This window comes from Triturus cristatus, chromosome 11, assembly GCF_964204655.1.
Source record: "Triturus cristatus chromosome 11, aTriCri1.1, whole genome shotgun sequence".
Lineage (NCBI taxonomy): Eukaryota > Metazoa > Chordata > Amphibia > Caudata > Salamandridae > Triturus > Triturus cristatus.
Genome location: NC_140594.1, coordinates 235,135,109 through 235,161,025, shown reverse-complemented (window position 1 = coordinate 235,161,025; position 25,917 = coordinate 235,135,109). Strand labels below are relative to the sequence as shown.

The 25,917-nt window shown below is 48.5% G+C and overlaps 1 protein-coding gene and 1 long non-coding RNA gene across 6 annotated transcripts in view; one reads left to right on the top strand and one right to left on the bottom strand.

The window, feature by feature from the left end:
- The window catches only part of MYO18B (myosin XVIIIB), a 1,573,426-nt gene that overhangs the window by 1,255,145 nt on the left and 292,364 nt on the right, over positions 1-25,917 (bottom strand). The gene's annotated exons all lie outside the window — the stretch shown is intronic.
- Positions 475-25,917, top strand: LOC146783957 (uncharacterized). The gene is made up of 3 exons (XR_014970600.1): positions 475-506; positions 25,502-25,583; positions 25,856-25,917. It is a non-coding gene; the product is annotated as an uncharacterized LOC146783957 (long non-coding RNA).

The following is a 25,917-nucleotide window of genomic DNA, read 5'->3' as shown; positions in this document are numbered from 1 at the left end:
CCCTCGTTCCTTCACTCACATTCGTTAATTCACTGTGTTTTCGAATTTCCTACTTTTTTATTTTCTGTTTTCCCCTTTTTGTCCTTCAGAGTAATCTCCCTGTCTACCTCATCATGCTTCTCTGATCTGTTCCTTAGTTTGTTTCCTTTTCCAGTCTCTTTAAGCGTATATACAGTTTTTTAAATTCTCTTTTTTGGCGTGAAACAGTCAATTTCAAAGGCTTGAATTTTCTAGGTGACAATTTCTCTGTGTAAAGGTAAATTGTCTCAGCTGAAGTTCCTCTGTTTTCACAGAATTGAGTCTGGATTTACTTGAAGCATGTCTCACACATATTTGTGCCACACAACCTGCCCTATGAAGAATTTCAGCAGCGAGTGAGGGAAACCACATGGAAGAAGAAGACAAACAGCAAACAGGAAGAATGGTGAGAAGGAAGGCGAATCAGCGGCATGGTTATCCAGGCACTTTCCATTACCCCTTGAACTACAGCAGTGCCACCTGAGCAGGTATGCACAAGTCCACCTTGGCAACCCCTAAAGCCATGTTGAACTCCATCCTCATACACTTCACTGGAGCCACAGAATTTGACAACATCTCTGAGCGTTTGTGAAGATTGCCTGTGTCACACAAAACAATCCACCTGCAAAATCCATTCTAATGTTTATGCTAATTTAAAATCTCATGTAGGAGCAAATGTTTCAGAAGCAGAGATGTTTTTAAACTTGAATCAAAGAACTTTAGATCATACTTAGCTGATCCTCAACTTCCCTGTTAAGCCCCTGTTTCTGCATTTCCTTACCTGCTGACCTCAGATAACAAGAACACTTCTGACAAAAGCCACAAAAAACCCTACATGATGGACTAGTTTGATCTATAACCACACTTTCTACCATTTATGTCCTCTATCCAATTCATCCCAGTCTTACACCCTTCTCTTTTGTGCTATATATAACAAGCATTGGCATAGCCAATAGGTCTCGCTTTTGGGACCTTATAAGTGTTTAGCCATGCAACAGTTGCATAACTAAATGCTTATAAGGTCCCAAAAGCGAGACCTATTGGATATGCCAATGCTTGTTTCTGTTTATGACTGGTCTGTAGTAATGGCGGCGCACGGGTGCCACCATTACTACATAGAAGTAATAAACAGGCTCACGGAGAACATCAAAGCGGCCGTGCAAAAGTGAAAGTGATCGCGATCAAATACAAAGCGGCCGTGCGGCCGCGAAAGTGAGGCGCGCGCGCACATGCACTGTAGCTCTAGGCTACAGTGGTAGCACTTTTTTGAGCCCTCACAAAATGTCTCGCCAGATCAGCGCATGGGTCAGGCGAGTCCTAAAAACAGGAATTATATTGCTAGATAAAGGAAAGTGGGAGAACAGAGACCTAACCAGGATAAAAAGCCTTGTTGCCTCACTTCAACATCCCTCTTATCTTCCCTCTCTTGACAAACACAAGAATGTGGCACACACCATTGATCCACAGAGCCAAGAGGCCACATCAACTACAAGAACACAAGAGGCGGCAGAGGCAGAAGGGAGTTGGATGTCCTGCAAAGAAGTGAAAAGATAAAACCTCTTCATCCTCTAACAGAAAAAAAGTGTCCCTTCTCACCACAAAATTTAAAGCCGAGGCAGTCAAGAATATGATCAAATAGGACCATACAATCGTATTCTGGGACATTATGGGCTGATAACTTCTTTTCCTCTTCAACTGGGCCCTCTCTCTCTGCTCGGGAACACTCACTCGTGTGACAGGCTATTCTCTCGAGATAATAATGCCCGGAATAGTTTTCACTAGCACTGTAATAGAAACGGAGAACACAACTAGGAAGCCCATGTTCTTTCTGGCTATGGAAGTCTAAAATCGCTGATGCGACGATTGCAGATTGAGCTCTTTAAGTCTTTCTGGCTATGAGACAGGATAAATTGTGTTACCATCAGGACATTTGACATAAGGCAGGTAAAACGGAATTTGTGCTCTGTCTGCCAAGTGAACGAACTGATAAGTTCACCTTATCGTCTTGTACCTTGTACTTAGTTTCCCAAACATAATTATATAAATTAGAGTAGTTCCATAAAAATAGTAATGCTCGAGTTAAAAAAAGTAGCATTCTGGCTAACAGAAGAATTTACTATTATAGCTCAGTTTATGTCAAATGTATCCTTCTAAGACATGATCATGCCACATTTTGCAAATATGTTCTTTTAAAACCATTGCCATTGATTGAATTCAGAAAATTATAGAAAAAAGCTAGAACTAAAGAAAAAGCTAGAACTGGAAAAAGCTAGAACTAAGGCTGTAGAATAAACACAGCTTATCCCCCCCAAAAACATGATTTTGATAAGCAGCAGTCATTTTGTGCTCTTCATTATCGTTTTTTGACTTATGAATTAAAGGCAAACATTTCTCATGGAAACATTAGCAGCGCACCATTTAACAGATGCCGGCTTCCAAATAAACACAAAATTAACTGAAGTGCATCATAGTTCGTGCACAATATGCATTCATGTTCAAAATTACGGCAAACTATAAATGTGCATGTTCATTCCAGCATTAACGCCATTGTTCGTGAATTTTAATGTGCCCACATTTTTCTAATCACCAATTGTGCTAATCTGCCTCCTGAGAGTCAAGCCCTCTTGTCACTTCAAGGGGAAGAAGAAGGAACGCAGCCCAGAGAAAGCGCAGAGAGCCTTCGGCTGGCGGGATTTAGTCTCTCACTGTGGGAAGTTCGAAAATAAATGGTGCTTCGGCGCCTCGTCTGGATTCAAGGACGTTTTATGCGCCATCATAAAAGCCCTGGCTGATGGTGCATGAAGCTAGCCCAGGGGCTTGGTAATATTGGGCTTTAAACCACATTGCCACTCTACGTGAAAATGTCATCGGGCCTGCTGACTCTCAGATTACCAGTCAAGGATAAAAAGACCTTGTGAAGGATGGGTAGCAACTGTTTGCATCTTTTATTTTGGTTTGTCGACACCAGCACTGATAATGAAAGGCGCGTCATTGTGTATGTCATGAATCACACCATTTCACTGATAATGAAATGCGCGTCATTGTGTAAGTCATCAATCACACCATTTCTCTCCAATGGCTTTTAGAAATCCTTAGAGACCAGGGGCAGATGTATTCAACAATTTTTCAAATACAAATCTTGAAGGAAGTGGCATGTTTAGGGCATCCCTTCCAGATTGCGGTTCAGTATTCAATGTATCATCAATGGAGCGGGACTGGCATTGCAGTCGTGAGCCATTGAATAGATACTAACATCTCAAAGGTGAATGTTAAAAAAAATTGGGGATTTAGGAAGTGGTCCACATGCCCACCGGCGACTCTCAAACTGTTAAATAAAAGTAAACTTTTAAAAGAAAATGCAGCCCCATTTATTCTAAACAAAACTGGCTACTGTCCCTGTAATGGCCTCCAATCAGAGTGAGTGAGCTACCTCATTAATATTCATGAGGGAGGCTGGATTTCAATGTACTTCAAACGGGAATTGTGCGAACCGACTCATTAGTATCCAGGTCAGTTTGCAAAATCAGAATCTATTGTTAGTATATCTGACCCTTATTAAGTCTGGGCGGTGAACTCCACATGGAGTTTGCAGAGTTTTGCGCACTCCGCGTTATGCGGGGCTTGCGGAGTTCTGAAAAACTCCGCTTTGCGCAACAGAGCGGAGTTTTTTTCCTCATTTGCGTTCGTCAACGTCAAGTTGGTGAGCGCGAGTGAGGAAAATCCACCTCCCGGCGAGATTTTTCCTCGTTCGCGATCTTCAACATCCAGCTGGCCATCGAGAGCGTGGAAAATCAACCTTCCGGCGAGTTTTCTCAATGCGGGCGGTCAGATTTCACATTGCAAGTGGTCGCGTATGCTTGCGACTGCCCGCATTGAGAAAGCTGCAGCTCGAGTGAAAATTCCACCCAGGCCTAACCCTTATATGGTGATTCAAAAATCCTTTTCTCACAATTAGGTCACCCAAAGAAAGATTCAACAATGACTGGGAAGCTGCAGCAAGACTTGCAATATTATTATCCGATGTTCTTAATCATTTAAAGCACATGGATAATTTTTAGGACAGCTTAGGAAGCAGTTACCATTGATCTAGCTCTCCTGGAAGTCACATCTACATGGTGCACCTGTTCCCAGTACCGGGTCATTCTTGATTAAATGCCAGTACTCTTGAATTATGGATCTCACAGCACCCTCTTGTTTATTTAAAGTAGTGATTGACCAAAAGTGTGGATCTATAGTTTTTCTCAGCTTTGTTATTGAAGAGCAGTTGTTCTCTCGATTGAATCCTGGCTTCCTTTTTGCTTCATTAATGTGCAATTTGACACCCTGAGATATTTACTTAAGTAAGTAGTCCTACTAACTACTTTAGGTATACAGCTTATGTATCTGCCTTTATTTGACACTATTTCATTCAAAATGTGTTTGTGTGTATAGTTGCTGAAAAAAACAAAGATGAAAGTAATGTTCTAGTTAGAATGAAGAAAAAGGAGACAAGAACTAAGTCAACTAACTATACCTCTGTTCCTGTTATGCAATGCTTATGACCTCATACATTACCTCACTTATGACATACTAAATGACATCACTGATGCCACTTCAAATAACATAATGGATGACATAGTTTGTTTTATGGGTTTTAAATGTTAGTTCTTGTCTAATTCCATCAGCTAACTATAATGTTAGATTAACCTTTGTTTTTTTCAGTGAATTTCATTTTTTTTTTACTGTAGGAAATCTTATTACCATACAGAACTATAAAGTGACTTTAACCTTTGTAACTCGCGTGACCGCAATCCACTGCTGATGACGTCACATATTACATCACTCATGACATGGTCAGTGACATCACTCATGACATCACTGATGACATCTCAAATGACATCACTGATGACATCACTGATGACATCATCCTTGTGTAAGAGTGGCAGACCTCCTCTTATCCTAATATAAACTTTGATACACACATTGAAAAATACAAACTAAAGTTTTGAAAACTATAAAGATACCAATACCAGTTAGAACAACCTATTCAGTAATTCCAAAATCTACATATGCATCCACTCATTCATCAACACTTCTATATAGTCACTCATACATGTACTCAGTCATCATATGTACTCATACACCTATACATCCTGTTACACACCTACACTCATACATAGTTACTCACACACATACTCACACATGCAAATAAACATCCATTAACTTGCATATACAGCTATACACACACCACTACACTTACTTCTACAGAAACGTACACATACTTACTCTCTTAAACAATCACTTATAGAAACACATACTTATTTATACAGGAACTCTTCCAATCTCTCACTCTCATATATCCTCACTTATATACATCAATACTCACATATACTAGTTTAAAACATATGGACTTACTCATAAAGACACTATTGAGACAGTCATTCACTCTCTTACTCACCCATACACACACTCATCCACCCATACTGTCCTGCTCACATACTGTCTTCAAAACACATACAAACAGTGAGTCACTCATTCGTGCATCTATAAGCTAAGTAACACCCCCCACTGAACCATACAGACACTCATACTGATACTCTGAAAACAAACTAATAACCCATATACACACTCATGTAGCTATTCACCAACCCATGCAGCCACTTATACACAAAGTGAGACACTGATACAGATATTTAAATATTTAAACATTACTCACTAATACTTGTATTCACTAAGATACTGTTAATAAGTCAGTTATACAATTAATTTAACAAAAAAACCCATCCATTTAGACACTTATTTACCCATTTATTCTTCCATTAACCTTTAGATATACATATATAAAAAATATTTATTTTTCAGAAAGACACATATTCACTGGATGATGTCATCAAAGATGTCATCAGTGATGTCATTTGAGATGTCATCAGTGATGTCATGAGTGATGTCACTGACCATGTCATGAGTGATGTAATATGTGACGTCATCAGCAGTGGATTGCGGTCGCGCGAGTTATAGTTAGCTGAACTAACTATAACGGGGGAATTTCAATGGTTTTGTACGAGTGAAATGTCCAGCTAACTATAACATGTGTGAAACCTATGGTTTTTTCAGTGAATTTGCAAGGTTTTTTAAATGCTAATTCCTAACTATAACGTGTGTGAAACCTATGGTTTTTTCAGTGAATTTGCAAGGTTTTTTAAATGCTAATTCCTAACTATAACGTGTGTGAAACCTATGTTTTTTTCAGTGAATTTGCAAGGTTTTTTAAATGCTAATTCCTAACTATAACGTGTGTGAAACCTATGGTTTTTTATGTGAATTTGCAAGGTTTTTTAAATGCTAATTTCTAACTATAACGTGTGTGAAACCTATGTTTTTTTAGTGAATTTGTAAGGTTTTTTAAATGCTAATTTATGTATGTATTATTATATGTTTTATATATTTATTTTACAATAAACTACCTATGTAGATTGACTGTATCCTGTAATATGGAATGGCTCAGCTCTTTTTTTTGTAATTTGGATAAAGTTGAACAGCATAGTTAATATCTTCTATAAACTTATAAACAGTTTAAAATGTTTTTTTTTTTTAAGGGTTTTTCACGGTGTGCGCACGGTGTGTGAACGGAGCGCGCACCGGTAATTTTTTTTATTAAACAAAATGTTTTTTTTTTGATTTACGAGGTCCTTTAGGGACCCCCTGAGAAGGTCTACGGGGTCAGGGAGTGTCTTCTCTGCCTCCTTTTCATGTTTTAGAAATCGGGTTAAAAGTAATTCATTTCTGAGGTGTGCGTGCACCGTGCAACATTTATAAAATATATATAGTTTTTTTTTGGGGACCTTGGGGGTCTTTCATGGTCCCCCTGAGAAGGACTAGGGGGCCAGGGACTCTCTACCCTGCCCCCTTTTCACGTTCTCCACTTGTGTTTTTAGCTCTCTTCTGCCTCTAAAACTCAAAATGGTTGCTGGGGGGTGCGCGCACCGTGCGCGCAGCCCGCGATTTTTTGAAAAAAAATAAAATGTTTTTTTCACCCTTCGGGGTCCTTCAGGGACCCCCTGACAAAGGCTCGGGGGTCAGGAACTCTCTACCCTGCCCCCTTTTCACATTCTCCACCTTTCTTTTTCACTGTCACACACAAAATGGCGTTCTGATTTCGACTGATTCGAATGTTGACTGACATCTAACCACCAATCAGAATTATGCTCGCGGACATTTGGTGCGCGCCCCGTGCACGCACCGTGCACGCGCGATGTGCGCATATAGATATTTATGTACTTTTAACTGCAATTTTCTCAGGAACTACAGAACAGATTGACACCATATATGCAAAAGGCACATGCCTGACCTGAGGACTACCTCTTTGCCAGTTTTCAAGTAATTCTGTTCGGCCGTTCGGGCTGTACCTTCGACTAAAGGTCCTATGGGAAAATGCATGGGAAAAATGCGTTTTGGGACACCCCTTTTTTCTCAGCCCCCGCTCGACGAATCACCCCGAGACTTTCAGGGTAGGAGCTGAGCGGTGCGCCAAATTAGTTTTGAAAATTTCACGAAGATAAGTCAACCGGCGCCAAAGTTATTCAAAATAGAATTTTCAGATTTCCTATGGGAACAAGGTCCTAACTATAACTATCTACTGGCGACCTCCAGTAGATAATATATATATACATATATATATATTCTCCAAAAAACTGCCCAGCAGATGAGGCCACACAACACATCAAGTACGGAACTCCTTTAGTTTTTGACAACAGGCAGCTTACGATCCCGTATTTAAATCTTCCTGGCCTGACGCGTTTCAGAGGGTGTTTCCCTCCTTCCTCAGAGGCCGTCTTAAGCAAAAGGTAGATTTGTGCGTGACCACAAGTTTCCTGCGTGCTTTTAAACATTTCAATTGGGCTCAGGTGTGCCTTGGCAAATGCTATGTGGTTGGGGTGCAGAACTTGCAGGTGCTTCCATATCCTGATTGTACCCATATAGTACTGGCTATGTTTGCCTACATGGAGCACCTGTCTGTACAAGAAGCATGTAACTTCTTGGTCATTATATTATTTTGCCCTGCTGGAAATAAAAAGAATTTCCACACATTCCCGTTTAGGACTATCTGGATGTGCTGCTGCAGATATTCATACTGATGCTTGCAAAATGATGTCATCATCCTGTGATATTTCAGATGCAGAAGGATCTAATAATGATGTGATAAGTGGCTCCTGTTCTGGAACTTATCCTGCGGCCATGTTGGACTTGGATGGCCACAACAGCAGTCTCCCTCTGCAAAACATTCATGTGCTAATGGTGTTTTGGATTTTTTTGGGAGTATGGGCTTATTTTGTGAGTAGGAACTTGAGTGGGTAATCACTTGGCTGCTTTAATATTTTATTATTGACCCCCCCCCCCATTGACTATGTACAAGCCATCACTGATGTCGTCAGTTTATATAATTTGGATTATGCCCTCAATTAGAAAATACCCTGAATTTTATTTGAGTTGGATCACAATACTATAGCTCAGATCAAGGTAAGCCCTATTCATTGGGTTCGTTGCCAATTGGTACCACAAAATAGGAAACTTATAATTGATTAGTCAAATAGTACTCTTTCCAGGATGGTTTTTACTTATAAAACGAATAATCAGCGTTGTCACCTTCTCAGCTGGGTACTATTTTTAGTGGTGTAGTCAGTGATCTATGCATAATACTAGATGGGGAAAATGAGTCAGTACTGAATTCGTAATTGAATTGAACATGGCAGTTGCAATTAGGGAAGCTAATTTAAATAGTTAACGCCTGGTTATCATTTTCATAAACATTTCTAACAGATTTCAGACATCTCCCAGGCTAAACACCATTATGGGCACACCTTGAAAACATGGCGGACACCATTGTGCAGGCATTACCCCAAGGTCCCCTTTGTCCTCATCCCATTCATTAACAACGTGGAGATAACCATCTCCAACAGAAAAAAAGAGCAGAGGAATGCTGGGGACCCTAACCCTGCCCCTCCCACTGGGAGTACATAAGCAGTACTTAACCAGCATTCCGCCTGTTCTTTTTTTCTGTCTGTCGACAGAAGTGGGACGAGGTGCCGGTGCTGCTCCTGCTGCGCTTGAGTTGCTTACTTCATTGGAACTCCCCGTCCGACTGCCTGGCTGTTCTGTTGGGGTGTCTGCTGTCCTGCCTCCCAGCCTGCCAGACTTGCTGGGTGGCTGTGATCTTCACGGCTGGCTCTTGTGTGCCGGCCGGCCCTTTGCGGCTGGTGCACCGGCCTCCGGGTCTCTTCCAGTTGAAGGGGCACATCTTCCAGTGGCCTGGTCGGGTGGAGCACGTGCCTGATTCGCTGGTTCTTTCCTGGATGTCCGCTTCCCTGGCACTGGTGTGGATCCTGGTGGTGCGCCTTGGGCTGGATGGGGGGGGGGCTTGTTCCTGTCTCCCGCCCCAGGTAAGTACTGCATAGCAGTGTCTGTTTTCCCCGTCTTTTGGCAGGTTTGCACTGGCTGTTGCTCTGCCTGTGTCGCTGCTCTTTCTTGTGCGGTGCGTGGCTGGGGATCTGCCACGGGTTGTCCGCTGTGCATACATCTCCTACTCCCTGTGCAGTATGCACGCGGAGTCTGTCTCGTTTGACTTGAGGCCTGACATCGGGGCTGGCTGCGGGAGTGGCTGACAGTGTTTGCAACCCTTCCTTGGGCTCAACATCATTGGGGTTTACGGGGAAAGGCAGCTTCGCAAATTATTTCTTTCTCCTTTGCGTTCGGCGAACCTTTTTGCAGGCCAGTTTTTTACCTCTGTTTTGTGCTGGTTCCCAGTTGGACAGCACAGTCCGCACGAGTTGCCGGTTCTGGTGGATACGGTGGTTTCTAACTGCGTGCCCATCCTGGCCTTCGCCATGCTTTACGACCCTGGTGCTCCGGTCCTCCTCGCAACTGTCTGTTGGCTGTAGGTTGGTCTTGCTGCCCCCGGTGTGCACAGTGCCAGGGCTTGTTGCTCCTCCTGTCTAAGCGTGGTGGCTGGTGGTGTATCTTGGGCCGGCTTGGGGGTGCTTGGGGCCTTGTTCATGACTCCGGCTCCCCCCCCCAGTGCGTGCCGCATTGCGGTAGGCCTGTTTTTCTTCCTCTTAATGTTATTCCCTGGGGGTCCGTGTTTCGTGCCCCTGCTGCAGGGGCCGGGCTGTCTTTTTGCTGGTGCTGTACCCTGATCGTTGGTGCCTGGACTCCTCTCTTCTCTGCGGTTCTCCCTGTTAGGGGTCTGCCTGGGAGCCTGGTGCGGATTCTTGGCCTTGCGCCTGTTTTCCGCCACCAGCCATTCCTCCCTGATGGCGCCTGGTCTCGTCCGGTCTCAGGCGTTCGGCAGGGTCAGGCCTGGTTGGTGCCTGGGTGGGTGTCCGCCTGGGCCTGCCTGGTCCCATGGGCTTTCGACACCTGTCGGCCACTTTCCTCGGCCCTACGTCCTTGCCTGAATGCTCTCTGAGTGTCCTGCCATGGCGCTTTGGTGATTTTGGCCTCTGCTGCTGCTTTGCTTCCCCGTGTCTGGAGGCTGCTGGTTCCTTTCTGTGCTGGGCCTGCTCCGCTTGTCATTGCTTGCCTGTTCAGGCTCCTGGGGTGGTTGCATCCTCCCTTGCGTGCTCTCTTGGGCCTGCTCTTGCCCGCTGTTCTCTTCACGGGCTTGGTTCGCCCCTGGTTGGGTGCCTGCATTTTCCTGCCTAGTTCTGCTGGGTTTTCTTTGGCTGGTGTTGGACTCTGGGTTTGTGTTGTCTTCCTCCATTACCCTGGCACTCCTCCTTTGTTTGCCATTCTTGTGGCCGGCGGCCTTTCCGCCCTGTTTGCCCCTGGGCTGTGTCTGGCCTTGTTCATGCCTGTTGGGCCCTGGTGTTGTGTGCTTCTGGGTCGTTTCCCATTTTTTTGTCTGCATGGGTCTGTTGCTCTGTGGCACAGTCCTGCGGCTATTGGGGTCCCCGGCCTCTCCTTTACCTGTTTTGGTTTCCCCTGCGTTACGCCGCTGTGGGTGTTCCTCTTTCTTTTCCCCTTGTGTGGTTGGCAGTCCGGGGTTTGTCTCTGGTCGCTTCTTGTCTGCCGGCTTGTGGCTGGTTCAGCTTGGCCTCTGGCTGTGCCCACTTAGTGTCACCGCCTCCTCTTCTATCGGTGGCGTCCCCTGGTTCAGCCCGGGTTGTGGCCTTGTGGGGTGTCCGTCTGGGTTTCCGGGGGCTGTGTGTGCTGTGTTGCCTGTGCGCTTGCTTGCGGCACTCCTGGGTTGTATGGTGGGGCTGTGTTTGGGGCTGGCTGTGCTGGGGATTTTGTGCCGGCTCTGGGGTTTGTTTCCTGGGCTTTCTTCTGTGTGCCTTGGCCTTTTCTGGCTCTTGGTCTGCTCCTGGGCTCTCGATTTGGCTCCACTTCCCGAGCTGGGTGCTTGGTGGTTGTTGTTTGGCGGCTCTGGTGGTTGGTGCTGGCCGTTCTTTCCTGGGGCCTGGTCCTTCTCTGTGGGGTGATGGGGGCTTTGCTCTCTGGGCTCTCTGGGAGCCGGGTCATTCTGGTTGGGGGGGGCTGGTGCCTGGCCAGTGCTTCCCTCCTTCCTGGTTTGGTCTGGGCGGTCCTGCCATTGGGAGTCCTTTGGGTTTGTGCCTGTGCCCTGTTGGCTAGCTCTAACCTCTTTCCTTTTCACATTCTCGGGAGTGGCTGTCTGGGGTGTTGGCGTTTGTCCTATGGTTGGCTGTCTTTGCCCTTGGTGCCTGGTTGCGTTGGGGGCTGTGGGGCTTTCCTTTCTTCCTGTCATCTATTTAGGGCTGCTTGTGTACTGCCGCCGGCTCCTGTGTGCCTTCCTGGCAGTGCTGGGATGGTCGGCCTTTGTCCAGTGGGCTCCCTTAGCTGTGCCCTGTTGAGGCTTTGAATTCTCCAATCCGCTGCGGGCAGGGTTGTTGGTTGCTTTGGGGCCTGTGTCCCTTTCGGGGCTTTGCTTTTGGGGACTCTTTGGTGTGCCTCCTTTTCGGCTCCCTTTTTTGGGATGGTGGCCGTTTTTGGCGTGCTTTCCTCCGTTTGGCGGGTCGGGCTTTCCCTTTTGTTGGCCTGGGTGCACTGTTTCCGGTTTGTCTGGTTGGCTGCCACCTTGTGGCTGTCGCTTTCTGTTTTCCTTGGTCCAGTTTCCGTTCCTTGGTTGTATCCCTGCTGGTCTGTTCTGGCTTGCTGGCTGGTTGGGCCGCTGGGGTTCTTCTTCTTTGTGTGGCGTTTTTTCCCCTTCCTGGTTCGCTTGGGGGGGCTCCTGGTGTGTGCTGGCTGCCCTCTGTGGGTTGTCCTCTTCTTCGGCTTTGGCGGGTGCATTCCTGCTTTTGTGGGCTGCTTCCTGTGTGGTTGCTCTGCCTGTTGTTTCCTGCGGTTCCCTCCTTTTGCTTCCCTTGGGTTGCTGCCTCGGTGTGGTTTCCTGGGTGTGCTTGAGGGTTCAGAAGGCTGGGTTTTCTGCTTTGGTATTCTCCACTTTGTTAATGAATGGGACAAGCACATAAGGGTCCTGGGGGTAATGCTCTATTACTTACCGGTAATCTTCATTTCTCCGGGTCACGTTGTCCTCGTCCCATTACTACGCCTGCCCTCCCTCCCAGAGGGCCGGCCTTCCTGTTGGAGGCTTGGTGGTTCAGGCGGAATGCTGGGTAAGCACTGCTTATGTACTCCCAGGAGGAAATTCTCAAGAACGTGTGATAACTACCGCAAAAGTAGCATAACGCAACTCTTCACATCACCGTCCATCGCAGGAAAATAACTCTGTGTCAACGTGGTATTTCCAAGCCAGCGGCACCATGCGATAGTCGCACGATAACCCATCAACCCAATGTGTTAAAATCAACGCGACGCCGCAAAAATGCGAAACGCCAATCACGATACAAAAATCAGCGAAAATCAGCCACAGGCCTGCAATCCCCACGCGGCATGCGGGAAAATGCACTACAAAAGGTGAAAAAAAAAAAGCCAAAAAACAATGAAGCACAATGGAGTCATCCGGAGCAAGTGCAGAGGACAACCAGAACCCCACATGCACCCCGGAGGACCAGCCTGGGACTTCAGGGTCAGGAAAGGGCAAGGAGAAGAAGAGTAGGAAGAAAAGGTTCAGTCCGCCAGAAAATAGGATCTTGATAACGGAGGTGATAAAACACCATCAACTACTGTTCGTCACCTCCACTGTGTCACTGGCAAATAAAAATGGAATATGGCAGACCATCGTGGACAAGGTGAATGCAGTTGGAGTGCTGAAGAGGACAATGGACGATGTCAAGAGGCGCTGGAATGATGTCAAGTGCAAAACCAAGCAGAAGCTCGCAAACAACCAGAAGGCAGCAATGCAGACTGGAGGTGGGAGTTCAACACCACAGGAGGAGCTGGACGAGATGGAGTAAATGGTGTCCACAGTCATCAGTGGGGAGACGGTGGCAGGAGTTGGGGGCCCGGGCACTGCTCAACAGGACCGGACACAACAGCAACAGGGTGAGTAACGACCAGGAACTGGGGGGACGGGGGAGATGGCCACAATGGCACACATGCACAAGTAAACATAGCACATCTTCAGACCCCAAACTCCCACCAAGATAACAATGCACCCAAGAATGCAACCTCCCAGCACTGTAGAAGCACAGATGTCAAAGGCGCACCGCATGTAAGGGATCAGGGGCAGCCAAATCAGAGCTGCAGGGGCGACTCTCCCAAAAAGCGGCACACACATCACATGCAGAGCACATCAACATTGACAACCATGTGGCACAATCCGCAACACGTCCACAACAGAACAGGGGACACAACTGGTGCCGCATGTGTGTAGGATCTGGCCAATCACATTTGGCATTGCAGGGAAATGTGAGTTGACAATGTACAAGTATAAACACACATCCGTGAAGTTGTCGGAATGTCCACTGTCCCACATCACACAGGCAGCTCCCCACAAACAGTAACAATGTAAACATGTACAATGCATCAACATTCATGTGAACACAATGTTAAACTGCATCTCCCCTTCACATTGCAGAGGGAAATTCAACTCCTCCTGCAGAGCAGTCCCAACCTCTCTTCTCTGATGACGAAGAGGACAACGAGACCTTCGACTCTGACGCCCTCTAACAGCTTGTGGACAGCCTCCACCGCCCACTTCCAGGAGCAGGGCTGGCCAGCTGCTACGAGGAGAACCCCCTGCACAGTACACACAGCAGGCAGCACCCACCACCACGGCTGCCTCACAGAACCCCCACGACAAACACATGGCCTTCCAACTCCGTGTGGTGGGGTGCCAGGAGAAGCTGGTCGAACAGATGCAGGTGGGGTTCGACCGCATGGCAGCCAAACTAGACGCCATACGTGGGTGTATAAGTCCCATCAGGGACCACTCACAGTCCCTAACGGACACCAACAGTCCGCTCCATGCTCTCCAACGAACCATGGATGACATCGCCAGGGTCCTGACTCAGAGGCAAGAATAACTGGCCAGTCATAGTGGCTCCAGCGAGCTCGCCCAGGAGTCGGGACTCATGTGGAGGCTCATGGATGATAGGGAGCGTAAGCATGCGGAAACTGCGGCTGACACAGCTGCACACCAGCGAGAGTTAGCTGGGTCCCTCAATGCCATAAAGACCATCCTCATGGCATTGCTGCCACAAGGCCTGCACTGATGCATGCTGCTGCTACCACTCCATCCACATCTCTGGCCCCTGAGGTGTCACTGCCACACAGTGCTGGAGACAGATCACCACCACCCACATGTGAGGCACATGCAACAGCTGAGGACAAAGATGCGGATGATTCTGCCCCCATGGTCATAAGGAAGCGTTAGCATTCATGTCTGCCATATGGCCTGTTTCTGCTTGGTTCTGCCCTCAGTATCATCCCCTTCCACTGTCCCCCGATGCACTCTGCGACACTCACCTTGGGCCTTGACGTGGACTGCCATATTCTGTTTTGTCACTGTTAGACCTGACATCCTTGGCGTGGGTTTTTCCCCTATCTTTTGCCTCTACTACCTGGATTTTTGATGCTGTGCTGGATTTCGTTTTTGCTGGTTTAGATGCTTTGGACACTCTGCCACTGCTAATCAGTGCCAGAGTGTAAGTGCTCACTGTGTAAAATATCATATTGATTGGATATACCTGATTGGCATATCTGTATCACCCTGAAGTCCCTAGTAAAGTGCACTGTGTGTGCCAGGGCTGGTGATGACAGATGCTACTAGTGGGTCTGCAGCGCTGATTGCGCCACCCACCTGTGTAGCCCTAAAATGGTGTCTCAGGCCTGCCGCCGCAGGCCTGCCTGCAGTCCCCGGACTGCCATGTCCTCCTGGCCAGTGTCCACACTGGCCGGGCCTAACCCTTCCCTTTTTGTACACGTCAGTCATCCCTATGGAAGGCCCAAGGTACCCCCCTGGGCAGAGTGCAGTGTATGTAAAAGGTAGAGCATGTACTAGTGCAGGTAACATGCTCTGGTGGTGAACAACGGCCATTTTGTGTGTTCACTGCTGCAAGGTTATCTTGCTCCATAGGCTAACATGGGGGAGGCTGGTGCCAATGGCTATCAGCCTATCTTCTCATAGGAACAAGATAAGACATGAGTGTTTGATACCCCTGAGCTCAGCATTTAATAACACATCTTTTAGGAGAGGTTGTTTTTAAATCCTGAGTTGGAGAATAGTACTTTTTAGGGAGTAGCTGTTCTCTTGTCTGACCCTTCTGTGTGCCTGGGCATGCTTGTGGATTGACTGTCTGGTTTGAGAGTGACAGGGGCTGGGGATCTCCCAGGAGGTTGGCTGAGTCAGCCCTTTGCTGAATGACGACATTTGCAAGTAGAGTGGAGGGAGGAGGTAACACCTGGGAGTGAATAGGGATGTGCCTGCCTGCCACAGTGATGGCTCCACCTCCTGCTGGGCGGCTGACAACTCTGCCCCTCACTCTGAAAGGAAAGAAGAAGCCAGGAAAACAAAGTGCTCCAGCAACACCCAGAACTGGATCAGACCGGGCTCAGGACCCACTTGCACAAATACTTCAAAGACTTTTAGGGGTATAAGTAAAGGACCCCTGACAACAGATTTTTAGATTCTACCATCAAGAGGAACCTCTGCTGAAAGACGGACCGCTGAAGGACTGAAGGAAGATTGCCTTGCTGTGTGCTCTAAGGGCTGACCTGTTCTGCTGTGCAACTGAAGCTGAGGAGGAGAAGGGGCCTTGCTGTGTGCTGTGACCCTGCCTACTTGACCTAACAAGACTTTGCTGTGTGCTGTGTCTTCAACTTTGACTCTCCAAGGGCCTGAGAAGAGCTGGCCTCCTGTTTTGCAACCCAGGGACAGAAAGGTTGCCGAGACTTCAAGACTCTGCTGTGTCCCGTGAAGTGCGCTGACTGCTCTCTGCTTTGCTTGTGGGAGCTGCGCTGATCTGTGCCTGAAACCGGCTGCCGCGCTGAGAAGATCGACGTGCTTATCGGCACCTGTGCTACGGCGCATTGAAAAATCCTGCCCGCAATTCACCGCCACGGCCCGGGGGCCCGAGATCGACCAGGAGCTGTGCCTCTCCGTTCCATAGACCGTGAAGAACGAAGCGAGGAGGCCGCGACCGGATTGGTTGACGGCGGAGGCTTGGCCGGAGGAACCGCGCTGCGATTGGCGGAGGCCCGGTGACGTCTGACGTCGTCCCTGGGGGCTCGTCGAGGGAGCCGCAACCTGATTGGCCATCGCCCGTGAGCTGCCGGAACTCTGTCCCGGAGGAGGGCTCTGACCCACGGAGTCCTTGTGCCCCGACCCGCAGCCTGGTGAGTCTGTGCAGGGAGAGGGAGCGTCTGTATCTTTTGTGACAGCCCGCTTAACCCCCGAACGTCCCGCATAGCTTGTGGGGCCCGGGGACCAACGCCCGGGGTGCATTTGCCTGGAAGAGCAGCCTGAGAGGAGCGCTTCAATTTTAAGCGCAGGGGCATAGCTGAAAGAGGGTTTTCAGTACTGAGAGCCTAACGACCTATTCTTAAGCACAACCTACCTCGCACAAGAGACTAGAGACTATCCTTTTATGTTCCTAACAACCCAAGATAACGATTAATGTGCAACATTATGATAATTGATTTTTACTGTTGAAACTAGATAAAGATATATTTTTGATATATTCACCTGTGTGGTCTACGTTTGTGGTGTACTAGGGGGGGTCATTGTAGATGTTAAGTGCGAATACTTTACACATTGCCTTGGGGATAAGCCTGTCTGCTCGAGCCAAGCTACCTAGAGGGTGAGCAGGGGTTGTCTACCGTGTGTGTCCCTGTACCCTGACTAGAAGCAAGGGTCCCTATTTGGTCTAAGGTGCTTACCTCTGCCAGCTAGAGACCCCCAGATCTAACAGTCACCAATGACACAGATATCAGACTGCGGACTGAACTCCTCCACTGCTGATGTACATGTCATTTGCTGAAGGACTCTGGCTGGCCCTCCATGGGCCAGTGCTGCAAGGTGGGGTTTGTATGGCCCTGTACTGCTCCAGCTACAACACTCCATTGAATGTGCATTAAACATTCATTTACACAACAGAGTGTCATGTCCATGATCTTGCAAGTGTGGAGGTATGGATGCATGTCGGGTCAATGATTTCACCTTATGACCATGTTGCTTATGTTGTGGGACTTGGGTCACAGGGTGACACATTGGCGATTGCGTCCTGGGTGGGGCCAACACTAGAACGGGGAAACATGCATTTGTTACTTCCTTAATCAGGCCAGAACGGAAGAACGTCCAGAGCCCCGGGGTCATTGTTCACACCCTTACGCTGGACTGGCATACGTCAGGCCAGCCCACTCCGCTCACGCTCATAGGGGGGGGAACACAACGCTACATGTCCCAGGTCTTCCCTGTAGGGATCTACTGCTCAGAGGTCGAGTTGTTGGCATGCCACAGCCACTCCCTCATGGCTGGTTCTCACCCACACCACACCCATTTGGCACCGGTGTCACAGGACATGTGACTCTGCCAATAAAAAGGGCCTGGTGCACATGCTCTAGGCCATTTCCACTCTCCAATGGGTGTGTCCGTGTGGGTATCCATTATGCATGAGGGCCTAGGGCCCTGCCACGTCACAGTGCCGGTGGTGGCATGATGGCGTCTGCACCATGGGACTCAATCATAAAGGGTCCATGGCTAGCGGTGCACAGACTTGGTGGCACTGGATGCACTGCGCCACGGGACGGTGTTTTTCGGTGCACTGAGGTAGGGGCACCCTCAATGCGAAGCGGCTGTGCAGCCTGCGATGATGTGCCGTCCGGGTGGTCCGGAATGGTGGCATTGGTGTGAGCCCTGTTGGACCGCAGTGTAAGATTAAGCCAGTGGGCAGTGTGGGCCTCCTGCCACGTGGCGTTGCCTCGCGGTTCACAGAGTTAGTGGCACCTATTGGGCTGAGCGGGTGTGCAGTCTGAATTCATGTCTCTGGCAACTGTTTCAGATGAGTGACCTGGGGGACTGCAGTGTGTACCCGCACGTAGTTGGAGACACACTGGTGGCTACAGGTGAGCAGTGGGGCCTGGGTCCGCAGTGTCCACAGTGTCTGCACTCTCCCTCCCTCTCTCCCTCTCTTCCTCTCTCCCTCTCTCATTCGCTCTCCCTCTCTCTTTCTCTCTCCCTCTTTTCCTCTCTCCCTTTCTCCCTCTCTCTTTTTCTCTCCTTCTCTCCCTCTCTATCTCTCTACCTCTCTCTCCCTCTCTCCCTCTATCCCTCTCTCTTTCTCTCTCCCACTCTCCCTCTCTCCTTCTCTCTTACTCTCTCCCTCTCCCCCCCTCTCTCTCCCCTCTCTCTCTCTCCGTCTCTCTCTCTGTCATGCTCTCTCCCTCTCTCCCTCTCTTCCTCTCTCTCCCTCTCTCCCTCTCTCTTTCTCACTCCCTCTCCCTCTCTCTCTCTCTCTCTCTCTCTGTCGCTCTCCCTCTCTGTCCTTTTATGGGAGCATGTCACACCTTCTTATCTGTCTTTCTGCTTGCAGGCTGTGACTTACGGAATTCCCGGAGAAGACCCGCCGTGCCTCTTCATGATTGTTTTTTGTGTCATCTGTAATAAATGTTTTTTTTTGGTTATATGATGTGGATATGTGTTTTCTGTTTTTGTGGCCATACCTGTAAGTTATGCAACTCCAGGCGATTTGTTTGGGTCATGGTTTTGTGGAGTTGATGTGCATTCTCGGAAGGGGAGATGGTGGGATCCGGGGGTGGGGTGGCGGTGTGTGTTGTTGCCCTCTTGGTGCTCCGGGCTGCATGTTCAGTTGCTGGGGGGCATCTGTTGTTCTTCATGTTTGGCTATGGGCTGTGCTCCCTTGGCTGCTGCCGGTTGTCGTCCAACTTTGCACCAGGTCAGAGCAGGTGTTAGTTTCCTGCTGCTAACGCTCCTTATCAACTGTTTTGTGTTTTTTCGCGGATCAGGCTGGTCGTTGTGAATGTTGCAGAGTGGTGTTTTTGCGGCTTTTTGCTCGGGAACGCCTACTCTGCATCTCATTAGCGATAGTTGCCGAGGTCATCCGTGGTGATGTTTTTGGAGGATGCTATCGCCGGAAAACTGGTGGTATCGGCAGTTTGCACCAGCTTGTGAATGGGGCGGGAATTCTATCGCGACTGCACCAAAGTGCTGATAACTCGGCGTTAGCTCCTTGAGAATATGCCCCCCAGTGTACTCCCAGTGGGAGAGGCAGGGTTAGGGTCCCCAGCATTCCTCTGCTCTTTTTTTCTGTCGGAAGATGGTTATCTCCACTTTGTTAAGGAATGGGACGTGGATAATGGCACCCGAGTAATGAAGATTACCAGTGAGTAATAGAGCAAAAAGCTAACACAGAGCTAAAGACCACGGCCTTTCCTTGCAAATAAAATGGCGCAGATCGAAGACGCCATTAGGTTGACTGGAAACTCAATGTTATTGATACAGACTGCAGAGAATAGATTTGAGAAATATAGAAAGATTAGTCAAGTAAAAGGGATTCATATTTGTGCAATTATTGGTATGGGAGTCATGGAGCGGCCTGATATGGTTTAGAGGCTCATGTAAATAGACGGGACCCAACTTGACTGTGATTTCTGTGGCATGAATGCGAGATTTACCATTCCATATCCCTGACAAAACATATGTATTAATTTTGATGTTGTCAATAACTGACAGGAGTAAGATAGAACATCGGGACCATTAATATTACTTTTATTATAGATCGAACCTAAAAAAGAGGGTATTTAGATTTCTTCAGTCAACTGAGGTAAAACCTTAATTAATTCTGTAACCCACTTATGTAATATGAATAAACCCACTAATCCTTGATTGACTGATATCATAGTTTAAACAGTAACACATGATTAATAATCCTGCGTCATTGATAATTACTGTGTGAGCATCCCAGTGCACCTACGTATATGTGAAATATTCAAGAATTAAGATACACGCAAAAAAAATCTTTCCTTTTCAGAATAATAGGGAATAAGTGTTTTATAACCACTGATTGATCTTGTTACATTAGATGTCTTAGGGTTGCAGTACGGTGTTGCAAGATTAGAGATCGTTTTAAGTTTTTTGGGGGTGCACAAATCATGAACTCACATTTAAACAATGAGTTATGGAATCATTGGATGATTTATTGTTCAGCCTTGAAAAAGCCCCAGGCGAGCCAGCCACATAGGCAGTGAAACATGTGTTGGCTGATTTTGTTTTACTGGAGAAGTTGGTAATCTTTTCATAATATTATTTGGAATAAATAAATGTATTAAATGGTGAACCTTGGTACCCAGCAACTGAATTGGAACCAAAGTGAAGCATCTTGATTAAGGCAGAGAGTCTATAACGAAGGAAATCCTTCAAAGAAAGACCAATCGATCAATTACTCAATAGATGTTATGCCATATGATTGTGCACACCCTGTAATGGATCTGGATAAAAGGGCAATCTATTTATTCTGGAAGCTTATTGCAAAGTTCTTGAATTCCATGGGAGAGCAAATGGATATATGACAATGAAAATAAATAAAGCAATGATTTAAATATAGATATCATTTGGATTTATATGTGATATTTCGGTGTAATTTACACTCAACCTTTTCATATAAGGTTTATAATGATGATCATGCCAGTAGAGGCATATTCCTCCCACAGCTTAGGATTCCTTTTGCCCCCCTAACTGTTCAGGGAAGTAAGGATCAGCAAAGGAGGATACTCTCTGTTATCCCTCCATGTTGGTATGTCCCTTTATATTATTAACAACATTCCTGTCATAAGGAATAACCTTGTGCAGTATTCTACTCAATTTAGGCAGGCCATATCTGTGGAAAAATTGTGAAAATCTGCAGATATAGTTACACATTTCTGTGGGATGAGGTAAGATCTCCTGAAACTATGGTGTAAAATGGATATTAATGATTCTTGGAGCAATGACAAGAATAATGAGAACACTATATTAAATTGCATTCGCTCTTGAACACACATCTCTCTTCAGCTACAATGTGAACCCCTGTGCCGAGGAGTACATCTACCTCAAACATATCTCCACTCTATGTACATCACTTTGCATTCTCTGTTTGCTAGTGTCCATGTACTTTCATCATCATACATCCTTCCAGGGACTCCCTTTGCATCTTTGCACACCTGACAGTGCACATGTCCTTGCTGCTTTCCGATAAAGGGAATAGGAGTCACAAGGTGATGCAGTGACTTCAGCTTTGTGTCTTCCTTGCAATGAGTAATTTGCCATTTGCCATTTGCCCATTGCCCAGCCTAGTCTATGGTTCAGCTAATGCGCCTGCAGTGTTGCAAGTCAATGTTAAAAGCTGTTCCTTGAGCACTTCCTCCTTGTCCACAGTCAAACCCTTTTCCTTTCTGATGTTTCAATAATTTGTTTCTCCACCTTGAGTTGTATGTAGGCCCGGTTGAAATGGAGATTTCGCCGACAAAATTGGAGTACTTTTGGGAAATTTCGTACAACACTTGTTACACAAAATTCCTGATATTACAGTACACCATGGGGTATATTCACAAGAACGTGTGATAACTACCTCAAGAGTAGCGTAACGCAACTTTCAAAATCGCAGCCTATCGCGGGAAAATAACCCTGTGACAACGTGGGATTCACAACAAGGTGGTAGCATGCGATAGTCTGCCAAAACCGCAGACAATGTCTGCGATAAAACCACCACGATGGAGATAAAAACACAAACCACAACACTAAAAAACCTGCGATGGGCCAAAGCGCGATGAGGAAATCAGCGATAAGCAGCGCCAGGCCTGCAACACACCTGGCGGTTGGGAAAAATCCCCATAAAAGCAGAAAAAACACACACACACAAACTGACCTACACCCAAGCACCATGGAGGCAGCCGGAGCAGGCGCAGAGGACGAGCGCAACCCCACAAGAACCCCGGACGGCCTGCCTGGGACCAAGGGGACAGGGAAGGCCAAGGACAAGAAGACGAGGAAGACGAAGTTCAGTCCGCAGGCGAACAGGATCATAGTCACTGAGGTGATGGAACACCATCAACAACTCTTTGTCACCTCCAACGTGTCACTGGCCACTAAAACTGCAATATGGCAGGCCATCGTCGACGAGGTGAATGCCGTCGGATACCACAAGAGGACAATGGACAAGGTCAAGAGGCGATGGAATGACATCAAGCGGAAGACCAAGGAGAAACTCTCCGCCACCCAGAAGGCAGCAATGCAGACTGGAGGTGGGGGCCCAGCGCCACAGGTGGAGCTGGATGACATGGAGGAGTTGGTGTCGACAGTCATCAGCATGGAGACTGTGGCCAGAGTCGGGGGGACCGGACACTGCTCGACAGGACACAATACAACCGAAACAGGGTGAGTGATCACCAGGTACATGGGGGACGGGTGGAGACAGCCACAATGGCACACATACACAATCAAGCAGAGCACAGTGCACACCCACAATGACTCTGGGTTATCGCCCAGATCTACAGACTGTCACAATGTACAATGCCATGCTGTCTGAATGTCAACATGTACCATGCATCTGCACACATGTGGATACATTGTAATGTAATACACCATCTGCCCTTCACATCGCAAGGGTACCATCAACACCTCCTGCAGAGCAGTCCCAGCCACTCTTCACGGATGAGGAGGAGGACAACGCCAGCATCGACATCCAAGACATCATTGACCTCATCCGCCACTCACCTCCAGGCTTAGGGCAGCCCAGCTACTTCCATGAGACCTCACCGACCACCCAAACCACCCAACAGGAGGCACCCACAGCCCTGGCACCCTCCGAAGACCTCCAGGAACAACACATGGCCTTCAAACGCAGTGTGCTGGTGTCCCAGATGGAGACGGATGAGCAGGTGCGGGTAGGCTTCGGCATCATGGCTGCCATACTGGACTCAAATCTTGGGTGTCTATGTCCGCCCCATGGTCTCCAACGAGCCCTGACTGACATCTCTGGAGTCATGACGCGGAGAGAAGAACACCTGTCCGCTCAGAGTGGCTCCAGCGATGCTAGCCATGAGCTGGCACACATACGGAGGCTCATGGAGGACATGGTGCGTATGGAGGCGGAAAGGATGGCAGCCACCGCTGCACATCATCGAAATGTAGCTGGGATCTATCATGCCCTACTGACCTCCACCATTGCATTGCTGCCACAAGGCATGGTGCAGATGAATGCTGCTGCCCCTATACCATCCACATCCCTGCCCCCTGATGTGTCAGTGGCACACAGTGCGGCAGCCGGCTCCACTCAGGCCCCTGATGTGTCAGTGGCACACAGTGCGGCAGCCGGTTCTGCAACACCCACAGGTGGGGCAGGGCACACATCCGGGGACGAGAAAGCAGATGGGACTGTGGTCAGAAGGACCAGGCACTAACATTCATTACTGCCACCTGGCCTGTTTCTGCTTGGTCCCGCACATGGCCTCATGACCTTACACCGACCCACGACAGCGACATGGACTGCCACTTCCGGATTGATGACCAATGACACGTTGACCTGGCTGCCAACTGTACACTTCCCTTCAGCAGGACTTGTCATCCCGAGATGGACTCTGGCTGGCCCTCCACGGGCCCATATTGTGTAGTGTGCTGGGATTGCCCTGAACCGCTCCATCTGCATAACTGCACTAGATGTGCAATAACATCCATTGACGCACTGCTGTGTCACATCTTTCATCAGCCATGTATGCATGTGTGGATGAATGTAGGGGCAGTGATTACCCTTGCGTCAATGATGCTCATCCTGTGGGATGCCAGTCAGAGGGCGCTACATTGCATTTTGTGTACCGGGTCCCGTGGACACTACAACTGGGACACACGCATCACTCACTTCCATGTCCGGACATGGACTGAACCACGCCCAGAGCCTATGTGTCATGGTGGCAAGCTCTGCACTGGTCTGGCGTAGGGCAGGCCAGACCACTCCGCTTACGTTCAGAGGGGGGGCCATCATTGCTACCCGTCGCAGGCATACTCGCTGGTGGTGTGCAGGTCACTGGTCTAGTTGTCAGCATGTCACAGCCACTCCCTGAGGGCAGATTTGGATGCACACCACACCCATCCGGCACAGGCGTCACAGGCCATGTGACTCCGCCAACATAAGCGGCATACGATGTCACATTCTCCTCTGCCCGTGGCGACTGAATGACGGACGCCACGGTTCCCAATTAGAAAGGGCCCAAGAGTTTTGTTGCGCACAGGATTAGTGGGAACCCAGGCCTGCGTACGGCACAGGCCGACCACCACGTGGCGCTGACTGGGGTTGCACAGGGTTAGTGGCAACCCAGTCCTGCGTACAGCATGGGCCGACCACCACGTGGCGCTGACTGGGGTTGTACAAGGTTAGTCGCACCCGGTGCATTGCGGCAGGCACTGGCACCCCGCCATGGGTCGGTGACTTTGGATGTACTGAGTCAGTGGCACCTTAGGCTGCTGAGCGGGTGGGCACCCTGCGATGATGCCCCATCCCGGCGGTCCAGGGAACTCAGGTATCGTGTGCCCTGCTGAACCGCAGTGTAGGCCAGAGCCTGCGGGCATCACGGTCCAACTGCCACGTGGCCTCGCTTCCGGGTCACAGACTTATTGGCACCTGTTGGGCTGATTGGGTGTACAAAAGACACACAATTGATGTATGTAATGATGAACAAATCAAAACTGGGCGGGTGTGCAGCCTGCAATGTTGCCGGGTGCACTGGTATGTCCTCTGTCATGAAGAATTCAAGACCCAGCACCAAACGTGAGGCCTGGTGGCCTGCGGTGCGTGGCTGCATGGTGTGGTGGGTACCATGTCCACGGACCCCGGGCTTGTGGATTGCAGCGGCACATGGTGGGACATCCAGTCTACAGGTGGAAGGTGAGCAGTGCGGCCTGGGTGTGCATGGGCGGGCATGCTCCATGGGCGGCGGGTGCCTTTGTGATGCCTCTACCTGGGTGTGCATGGGTGGGCATGCTCCGTGGGCAGCGGGTGCCTTTGTGATGCCTCTGCCTGGATGTGCATGGGCGGGTAGGCGATGTTATCTTGTGCAAGTGTGTGTACTGTGCCAGTCATGTATTGGGACTCTGTTTCAGAAGACGGCTCTGACTCAGATGTGTGTCCTGATGTACTGCTCTACATACCGACACGTGGTTGGAGACACACCGGTGGCAGCAGGTAATCAGTGTAGCCTGGGTGCGCAGGGGCGTCTCTCTGTCTCTCTCTCTCCCTCTCTCTCTCTCTCCCTCTTCTTCTCTCTCTTTCTCCCTCTCTCTCTCCCTTCTTCTCTCTCTCTCTCCCTTCTTCTCTCTCTCTCTCTCTCTCTCTCTCCCTCTCTTCTTCTCTCTCTCTCTGTCTCTCCCTCTCTTCCTCTCTATCTCTCCTTCGCGCTCTCTCTGTCCTTTGATGTGCGCAGGACACACCTTCTCATCATGTTTTTTTTCTTGCAGGCTGTGACCTACGGACTGTCCCGCGGGGTGCCGCCATGTGTCTTTATTTCATTTTGTTGTTC